Source organism: Thalassophryne amazonica, chromosome 20, assembly GCF_902500255.1.
Source record: "Thalassophryne amazonica chromosome 20, fThaAma1.1, whole genome shotgun sequence".
NCBI classification, from domain to species: domain Eukaryota; kingdom Metazoa; phylum Chordata; class Actinopteri; order Batrachoidiformes; family Batrachoididae; genus Thalassophryne; species Thalassophryne amazonica.
In genome coordinates, this window is record NC_047122.1 from 55,392,575 (window position 1) to 55,403,915 (window position 11,341).

Consider the following 11,341-nt stretch of genomic DNA (forward strand, 5'->3'; position numbering starts at 1 on the left):
GTTTTGCCAAAACTCACTTTATAGTCACCCTTTCTTGACTTCAATGAAAATAAATACTTGTTTTATAAAAAGTAAAATAATGACCTCCAAGTAAAAAAAAGTAAAATAAGACCTCTTTCTTGACCTCATATTTTTTACTGTTTTACAAGTTTTACTTTTGACAGCACTGTAACAGTAAAATTTGCACTTTCTAACCTACACTGTAAATGTAACTATTAAATTCTTTCTAACATTTTTCTAACATTTAAATTCTCTCTAAACATTTTACTTGTCAAAATTACTATTATAAGTAGTATTAGTAGTTGTAGGAAAAAAAAAAAGCTTCAAAACCAGACCTTTAATCTAGGGGTGTTGTGGGGGAGCACATCCTTGCCCCACGCCCCCATTCCATCGGGATTCGCCCCTGCTTTGGTGTTTGAGCACAAAGAATGGATAACATTTATTTATGCAGAAAACATGACCAGATTTACAGGTAAGAAATTTGATTGCATTTTCACATCATGTGGTCCTCAGAAAGAGAGTTTAGGTGCATTTGAGTGGAAAATAGTGTTGTTGATGCGTCACGGAGGATCAGATGTTTTTAATGAGCAGATACGGAGCGGCTCAGCTCAGAATTCTAAATAAAGGAGAAAAAAGCATAAAATGTCTTTGTAAAGCTCAGTGCAGGTGAGCTGTTGTCACCGCGCTTTAAGAGGTGAGGACGAGTTGTAGCTGCTGCAGAAAACCGCGGATGAAAAGCTCACAGCTCGCTTAAAGTGGGCAGTGCAGTCAAACCCCGATCTCCTGCCCACGGACCAAGTTTAATGCTGCTATCGACCCACAATGCAAAAATAATAGTAACACACAGTGACATGGAGAAGTAACTTTAATCTGATTACTGATTTGGAAAGATTAACGCATTAGATTACTCATTACTAAAAAAAGTGGTTAGATTAGAATAACGCGTTACTAAGTAACGCGTTACCGGCATCACTGAGTCAATGCTTCCAATTTTTCATGAGTTGGAGTAAAAGACCCAAGACTGTTGTGTGGGCCGCTGAAGAGGAGGTACTGCTGGCCCACCACCACCAGATGGCGCCCTGCTTGGAGTGCGGGCTTCAAGCACGAGAGGGCGCCGGAGCCACTGGGAGTGACAGCTGTCACTCTTCATCAGCTACCATTCAGGTAATTTTCTCTGCTGACTCAAAACATTGAGTAATAATCTGAACTTCTTTGCAGCCGTTTTCCTGTGGTTTCCTTATCTGTGGGATTGGCGTTTGGTGTGATCAGCGACGGCTTCGCTTCACACTCCAACCAGATAAGTGGTTAGACAGGAGCTGCACGAGTGTGTGATTGGAGGTGGAGGTTCTCCCTCCTCATTGTGTACAGACTGTGGGATTACTGAGTGTGCGACCTCACACTCATCAGGACTGTCTGTGTTCTCTGCCAGCAGTACCGGGTCTGACTGCTGAAGACAGCGGCCACCTGGGGCGCAGGGCTTGGCGGCTCTGGTGTTCTTCAGCTCCGTTGGCGGTGGAAGCGGTGTGGGATCCGGCTCTTCTCTCGCCAGGCGTCTTCTATCGTCAAGCCTGCCCACACGTCACCTGGTGTATGATTGACAGTCACCATATTGTTATTGTCTGTACGTCGTTGTGCGATTCACAACATTAAATTGTTACTTTTGGCTTATCCATTGTCCGTTCATTTACGCCCCCTGTTGTGGGTCCGTGTCACGACACTTTCACAACACATCGGTGCACAAGGATGGTTTCCCTCAAATAATGTTTACAAATGCATTAAAGTATGTAATTGGGCACTTCACCTTGGCCAACATATTCTACCCACCTTGCTGTGGTGACATATCAAGGTTAAACAGCATGATTATTGGACACTTGCACCTTGGGCTGGTTATTCAAAACAAGTGAGGATGGATTGGAGGCCCTTTTTATGCACACCTGAAAGCAAAATCATTTTTTATGAATCACATATTACTATAATTTATAAATTCATGCAGAGCCATTGGCAACCACTGCACCAAAGAAAGGCGAGTTAGTCAATCTAAATGATTGCCGAGTGTTCCGGCTATGTGGGCAAGGGGAGAACGCTGCACCTCAACATGTGAAAGTAGAGCCGGACTATGTCCGCTTGTACTACCAGCGATTTTGATCTGTGGAAGCTGGATGGGTAAAATGCTGCCATACAGCTCTGTTCATCTGCCCTTCTCAGTGCAGGACCAAGCAAAATTAAAATGAGATGGAGTAGTTTTGTTGACAACATCCAACGTTAAAAATGGGTTCACGCTAAAACAGTAATTTTAACTCTACAGTTCAAAACTAAAAAAAGCATGAAATGGCCTTGTTTCCAAGTGGAAAGCTAATAATCATAGTGACTAGTAGATTTCAGCCCTCCCTTTTCTTTTGGCTCTTTCTCGCTCAGTTGCCTTGTCTCTAATGGGCTCTGCTCTCCTCCTCACCTCTGACTGACAGACTGCAAAGTTCCTGTTGTTTTGCTTGTTGAGCCCAGGCCTGCTGATCGCCTGTTGCTTTCCAGATGCTTGGCAGTCCACACGCTGGGCTAAGAGGATCAAGTCAACTCGCTGTGAAACTCCGACACATGGCATCCATTCACTCAGTCGCAAATACGCACGATTTTCAAAATGGACCAAAAAACACAAAGTAAAAAAAAAAAGTTTGTCCTACACGAAAGCAGGGGTGTAGCTTTTTTTTTATGCATGGGGGGGGGGGGGGGGTGGCACTGTGGATGACATGTCAGAACAAGGTTTCAGAATGTTCCGTCTTTTACTGAAGACAGAATATTTCAGTGTTTCCAAACACTGAATCATTATTTGATGCATTGTATCACCAGGCATTTCAAAAGAAAGGATGCCTTTCACTGTGTTGAAGTTAGTTTTTCAAGCATTTTGAGACTTTATTATTTCGGAATAATTTCATTGTCAGTTTGTTGTTTTGTCAGTTTTTGTCAGATGTAACATTATAGTGTTTTGAGCATTTAAACCTTTTTCCTGCCAACAAAATAAATAAATAAATACAAACAAAAAACATGCTTGTTAGCATTTGTAAAGCTTAAAAATGCTGTGTAATGGTTTCACATGAATGGGGATTCCTTAGGGAAAAAAAAAAAAAAAAAGATTGGTGAGTCCAAAGTTCTTTATTCAAAATCCAGATACAGACTAGGGTTAAAAAACAAACAGAGTATTAAATTAATTGTCAACTCTTTTGATAATCGATTGTTTTGAGACAATGGAAAAAGAAATCCAAATTCTTTGATTCCAGATTCTTAAATGTAAATATTTTTGGATTATTTTACCAGCTGCTTCATGGGAAATTGAATATCTTTGTGTTGTTTACAAAACAAGACATTTGAAACGATAATCTTGTGCTGTGAATAACACTGATTAGCATTGTTAACCTTTTTTAATGTTTTATGGACCTAACAACTAATTGAGAAAATAATCATTCATTGCAGCCCTAGAAAAAAAGCCATGTGCATGGTTAAAAAAAAAAGACCAAAAAAAGTCCAAAATATAACTACTTTAGTACTCTTAAAACAAACAAACAAACAAACAAACAAAAAAAAACTTCAGGGTGAGGAAAGGCCAAAATAACAAACAAAACAATCTTCATAAGGCCTGCTCTTACCCACCTGCCAAAATAAAACAACCAAAACACAGGTACCTTACCTGAAGTACTAGGGAAGAACCAGGAGAAAATGTAGTCAAAATAAAATGGCTTGTCACCTCTAACAGAAAATAGTTGGACTGCTTTCCAAAAATCAAATGTTACTATCATTACAAAAGTAAAACCAAAACAAAAGGTCAGTGTCGACAGACAGACAGACGGACGGACGGACGGACGGACGGACGGACGGACGGACGGACGGACGGACGGACGGACGGACGGACGGACGGACGGACGGACGCAACATCTGGTTCTGAGCAGGATGAAGGTGGAGCACTGGATGGCAGCTTCAGCCCTCCTTTTATAGATGGAGCCATCATGTTTGGACCAATCAGCCGGGTTCAGTCTGTACAAGCTCACCTTGAAAAAAAGAGACTCACACAGAGCATGCAAAATGAATAGCACCTCACTTAGGTGAGGAGGGTAAAAACACACACACACACACACACACACACACACACACACACACACACACACACACAAAAAAAACTAAATATGACCTCAGGGTCATAGCAACAAAGGCAGATCCAAACCCAGGCAAGAGCTCAAAATATATACTACAGCGAACAGGCTACAACCACAAAACAAACATAAAGCAGAAAACTAATGGATCACAATAGGGAAAGCAAAACACTTGGAGCAAATGGTTCAAGAAGTTCAAGAAGGCACCAAGGAACTAGAGAGACAGCTAAAAATACATCCAGAGAGGTGATTCATGAAATAAGGAACAGGTGTTTTTTTGAAAGACAGGCAAAACCCAGAAGGAACAGACACAAACACACTCAAAAATGACTATTTGGATGAGCTCAATTCAGTTATGTGCAGGATTTCTATCTAATAAATATATGTAGCCCCAACTCAAATAAAACACATTCATGCAAGATAAAATTATCTAGTCTGAAAGGAGTGTGGGGAAGTAAAAAACCCCAACTATTCCCACTCCTATTTTCAACCACTTCACATACGTATGTAATTATAAGTAGCCCCAACTCAAATAAACCACATTCATGCAAGATAACTTAGCTGGGGCTACATATATTTATTAAGTGGCATCCAATCCAATGAATCAGTTTTTTGGACTGTATCACTCAAACAACTGACTCATTGGATGAACTCAATTCAACTATGGGTAGAATTTCTATCTAATAAATATATGTAGCCCCAACTCAAATAAAACACATTCATGCAAGATAAAATTATCTAGTCTAAAAGGAGTGTGGGGAAGTAAAAAACCCCGACTATTCCCACTCCTATTTTCAACCACTTCACATACGTATGTAATTATAAGTAGCCCCAACTCAAATAAAACACATCCATGCAAGATAATGTAATTTAACTTAGTTGGGATTACATATATTTATTAAGTGGAATCCAATCCAATGAATCAGTTTTTTGGACTGCATCACTCAAACAACTGACTCATTGGATGAACTCAATTCAATTTTGGGTTGGACTTCCATATAATAAATATATGTAGTCCAAACTAAATTAAATTAAATTATCTTGCATGGATGTGCTCTATTTAAGTTGGGGCTACTTATAATTACATACGTATGTGAAGTGGTGGAAAATAGGAGTGGGAATAGTCGTTTTTTTTTTTACTTCCCCACACTCCTTTCAGACTAGATAATTTTATTTTTGGTTAAAGGGGTAGGCGTTAAAGAGCTTTGCTTCTGCCTATACCCTTTCAGGCACACTGATGCATTGTTAATCCATTTTCTTTTTTCGTTGTAAGTTTTCTGTTGTTTTGGACTGTGTGTGCTGAATAAATGTATTCATTCATTCAATATTCATTCATATATATATATATATATATATATATATATATATATATATATATATATATATATATATATATATATATATATTTATTTATTAGATGGAAATCCTGCTCATAATTGAACTGAGTTCATCCAATGCATCAGTTTTTGAGTACAGAGAGATTCAAAATAAATCAGGAAACTGGAAAGAAAATGACAGTGCAGATTGTGACACACTGAAATAATTTCTTAACATTTTCCTGTCTTATAGCTATAAGACATGAAAAAAATCAGTTACAACTAGATGTCTTTGATACTCGGACTCACACTTTGTGTCAAATGAGTTGGTACTTACGAGACTCAAATAATACATTTCACTTGCGCGGTGAGGTAATGTCAGCTATGACATTTTGGTCATGAGGTAAATTTTTCTGGGCACGATCCAGCAGGAAGGTGCATCAGTGTTGAAGGACCCCATCGGCTGTAGGTGGCTGGGTTACAGCAGATGGATGGTTACTTCTGAGAGGTGGGGATGGATAGTTTTCTGCCTAGGTGATGCCCATTGCATTTCCATGGCGTGACAGGGTCTGAGAGCACCACCACATGCTCCCAGACTTGACTTGAGTCAAGTCCCCCTCCATCCCCCATAGTGCCCCTGCCAAGCAGTTTAATTAGAAGTTATATTGTGAACTTTAATGTATCCTTTGCATTGTCGGTCCTTCTCTGAATTTATTTCAGCAGGTGCTTCTGGTGTTCCTGGAATGTAAAGACAGTCTACAGGGGTATGTTCATTATCCCAGCGCACTGTTTTGTAATGGCTCACGTGCACCTGAGGTCTTACTTTATGATAAGTGACTCAACTCCATTAAGTGTAAAAATGAATTGGTCCCATTCTGTTCTCTCATCTGTGTCATTTTCTCCCACACATCAGAGGTCTGGTTAGAGTGGTTGTGCTTTTCTTTGAATCCCTTCTATGCATTTGCACGATAGAGCAGCAGGCGCACAAAGCGGAGATACGACATCTCGAGAGCCGCAATGTATCGCTGCACCGATGACAAATGTGCTATAATGCCTTAATTACAGCTCATTAAAACATAATGTGCTCCTGAACGCAAATGGAATGAGGTTCAGATTAAATCACCTCATTTTCAAAGAGCACCAGTCGACTGTCAGGAGTGGGAAGAGACGAGGTGTTTGATCAGTTCCAGCTTTCCGTTATGTACACTGTTTTCTTTTCAGTGCCGCTGACATGAGAGTCTATTAGAGAGCCTATTATATTCTGCCCCCATTATAAATTTAAACTCTGAGAAATGAGCGATTATTCAGAGAGGACTAATGGATGCCTGCTGGCCATTGTGTTGTCTTCCATAAGTGTGCCTATTTGGTTTAGAATTTCTCGATAGATTCAAGAGCTGTGTGACAACTCAGGAGTCTTATGAAGCCCTTTTATCAGGGCACACTATCTATACATTGCCCAGCCAGTCCACCCAGCTGTAAATGGGTACCAGTCTTGGCTGAAGATGTTGTGAACAACTCCCCTATTAGTGCAGCAGATAACTGAAACAATCCTTCACTTGGTTATACAAACATCAGATTTGACATGAATGTTCTTCAGAAATCACTGTTTGAGAAAAAAGTGCTGGCCACTTGAAAATCCATTATAGCCAGGTAGCGGTCAATGAAGAATTGCACAGGGGTCAAAATTTAAAAATGCTCCAATCATATTGAAAGCTATACCACATTATGTGTCTCGTCACAAAGATTCCACAAAAGGTATAGTTTGGATGATCTATCACAGAATGTTCTGGAGTTATGGGGTAAAAACAGCAAGAATGGTGACAAAGGTAAATTTCAGTTTGTACAGGAGTCAATAGTTAAAGTTGTCCCAATTTTGGTAAAAAGTGGTGAAAATTATTGATTGAACTAATAGAAATAATAAATGGAATAGTTTTGACTGTTGAATACTTGGTTTGCAAAGTAAATGTCAAACAATGTTGACGTCCATTGGATGCTATAGCATGTGACATATGCTACCCTTTAACGGTGACATCTGAGCATGATATATGGTACAAACTATTCCTTTTTAAAACTATATTACCTCAACCAATAATTTACATCACATTTTACAAAAATTGGAGCAACTTTAACTTTTGACCCTTGTACAAACTGAAACTGACCTTTGTCACCATTCTTGCTGTTTTTACCCCATAACTCCATAACATTCAGTCATAGATGGTCCAAACTATACCTTTTTGGAATATTCATGATTACACAAATAATGAGTTATACTTTTCGATATGATTGGAGCATTTTTAGATTTTCACTCCTGTGTAATTCTTCGTTGACCCTTACCTGGCCGCCATATTGGATTTTCAAGTGGCTAGCACCTTTTTCGCAAACACTGATTTATGAAGAACATTCATGCCAAATCTGATGCTTGTATCACCAACTCAACAATTCTGGCCAAAAAACATACTTATCTGCTCCACTATATACTCTTGTAGAATTATGTCATAGACTCATCCACAAAATATAACATTTGCATGTTAAATGTGATACAGCGATCATGACCATGTGATCATGAGTATATACACTCAACAAAAATATAAACGCAACACTTTTGGTTTTGCTCCCATTTTGTATGAGATGCACTCAAAGATCTAAATCTTTTTCCACATACACAATATCACCATTTCTCTCAAATATTGTTCACAAACCAGTCTAAATCTGTGATAGTGAGCACTTCTCCTTTGCTGAGATAATCCATCCCACCTCACAGGTGTGCCATATCAAGATGCTGATTAGACACCATGATTAGTGCACAGGTGTGCCTTAGACTGCCCACAATAAAAGGCCACTCTGAAAGGTGCAGTTTTAATACACAGCACAATGCCACAGATGTCACAAGATTTGAGGGAGCGTGCAGTTGGCATGCTGACAGCAGGAATGTCAACCAGAGCTGTTGCTCGTGTATTGAATGTTCATGTCTCTACCATAAGCCATCTCCAAAGGCGTTTCAGAGAATTTGGCAGTACATCCAACCAGCCTCACAACCGCAGACCACGTGTAACCACACCAGCCCAGGACCTCCACATCCAGCATGTTCACCTCCAAGATCGTCTGAGACCAGCCACTCGGACAGCTGCTGAAACAATCGGTTTGCATAACCAAAGAATTTCTGCACAAACTGTCAGAAACCGTCTCAGGGAAGCTCATCTGCATGCTCGTCGTCCTCATCGGGGTCTCGACCTGACTCCAGTTCGTCGTCGTAACCGACTTGAGTGGGCAAATGCTCACATTCACTGGCGTTTGGCACGTTGGAGAGGTGTTCTCTTCACGGATGATGCGAAGGAGATGTGTTGCACTGCATGAGGCAAATGGTGGTCACACCAGATACTGACTGGTATCCCCCCCCCAATAAAACAAAACTGCACCTTTCAGAGTGGCCTTTTATTGTGGGCAGTCTAAGGCACACCTGTGCACTAATCATGGTGTCTAATCAGCATCTTGCTATGGCACACCTGTGAGGTGGGATGGATTATCTCAGCAAAGGAGAAGTGCTCACTATCACAGATTTAGAACAATATTTGAGGGAAATGGTGATATTGTGTATGTGGAAAAAGTTTTAGATCTTTGAGTTCATCTCATACAAAATGGGAGAAAAACCAAAAGTGTTGCGTTTATATTTTTGTTGAGTATAAATTACCTACAACAGTTAATGTGTTTTCATGACCTTAGAATGAGCTCTTTATATCTACACTGGAGCAGGCCCCTTCATGGAGGCCACCATGTTGGACTGCCATGTTGATACAGTAGCCCAAAAGGGACAAACTTACTCCACCTTTCACATTTTGAAGCAAGGCTGAAATCAGTGATTGTGCACCTATGCACTATATACTGATTGCTCATGTAGGTGAATAAGTTTAGGAAGTGGAAGGCTTCACATCCCCTTGAGATGGTAATAGTGGGGCAGATATGTGAAAAAGATGTTCACTTCTGGCAGAATGTGTGAAATTTTGCAAACAGGGGTATTTTTAAATGCTGGATTCAAAAAATGCCACATCCAAGAGGATAGACAATTGGGTCGGCTGCCATCTTGAATTCCAATATGGCTGCTATGTTGAAACATTGATAGTCACTATATTGGTTTTTAAAGGACACAGGTTACTGAAATTTGGTACACTAAGGTATTTTGATTTGCTGAGTTATTAATACATAATAATTAATACATTAATTACCAATACATTAGTTATTAATACATAATACACTTAATTTAATTATACTCTACATTTCACCAGCCACCAGATACCATCACCACAAGTCCTGAAAAATAAAGAACATAAATTAAGAAATTATTGGAATGAAGAGTGTCAGGCCTATTGTTATCCAAAGCTTCTATTCCCTTCAAAAATATTATTGCATTATCAACAACCTGAAACACTCTTTAACAAGCCTGTCACATAGGAACAGCCACCTGAAAATTGAGAAAAATGACAAGACTAGTTGACATACCTTAACCTAAGTGTAAAATATCTGCTTACTTTACCTGTAAATGTACTCAATGATATTCTACGCTGTCAAAAAATTGCTGCATATAATTTGGATTTCATCAAAACCAACAGATTTAAACCTATTTCCCATTGTTACCATGTTTACCGGGACTTCTCCTTCAGTTCATTTGAACTGGTCTCCCAGGAGAGTCTGCATTTTACCTGGATTAGTGGACCAACACTCTGACCACTGAGCTATCCTGGCTCCTACTGACAAACTGTTGTACTGACATTCAAAAGTGATGAGGTGTCAAAGATTGTAGTATGACATGTAATGAACCAATAACATTGGTGGCCATCGTCAATTCTCATTTTATAACTGGATCTCTTGGGAAAAGTGCTTGGATCCAGCAAAATATGAAATCAGCATACTTCAAAGATTCTGTATGCAAATTTACATACTTTTTGCCGGACGTGAACATCTCTGGCCATTTTCGTTACATATCTGCACCACTATGATGGCTTCCTTAAATGTTCTAGACCATAACAAGAGAGTAGTTTACCATGTTTTTGAAGATACTCTGTAAATCTACGAAGGCCAAATACTGAAGAAGATTGACAAAGTGGTTGCTTTTTCATCGGGACAATGCCCCAGGTCACAAGTTGAAGGTTACTCTGACTGTTGTGTTTAACATCCACCTGGTTGTCCGGCCGATGTACTCTCCTGATTTGATGACACCTGACTGCCTTTGCTTCCAAACTTGAGAAATAAATTTGGTTGCAAAGAAATATTGGCTATATTACATCCCGTCCATTGATAAGGTTTTTTTGATCATCGCTATGGAAGCTTCTGTAGCAAGGTGATATAATCACTACAGTACTAATGGAAAACATTTGTGGACCTCAAACAGGTCTATGGTCTCAATGATATGAACCCACAAGAGCATCATGATTACTCCATGAACTTTTCATTTAGCTCTCAAATGGGGTTGGGTAATAAATGGTGACTCCATTTCCTGTCATTTTGTTGGTTTCACTGCAATATAACTCAGTTGAACTAACAAGATGACTTGACTGTGTAAAGTCCAGTCAACAACCATTCTTTTTTACATGAGGAACTGAAGCATCAGTTTCTCTCAGTAGACATAGTCCAAAAGGATAAACACATGTCAATAAATGCTGATCAATCAACCTGTAGGTAACAACAGTATAATCGAGGACTAACTTGATTCTTTATCATTTGATGACCAGGACTGAACATCTGAACACAACAGAGAAGATCATGGGAGATGAGAATCAAGGAGAAATGGCAACTTTAATTAAATGAAATGGGGTGAAAAGAGAATAATCACAAACACTGAGGAAATCAAGCCACTTAGTGAAAAACAGAGACTGATGAAGAGAGATCAAATTG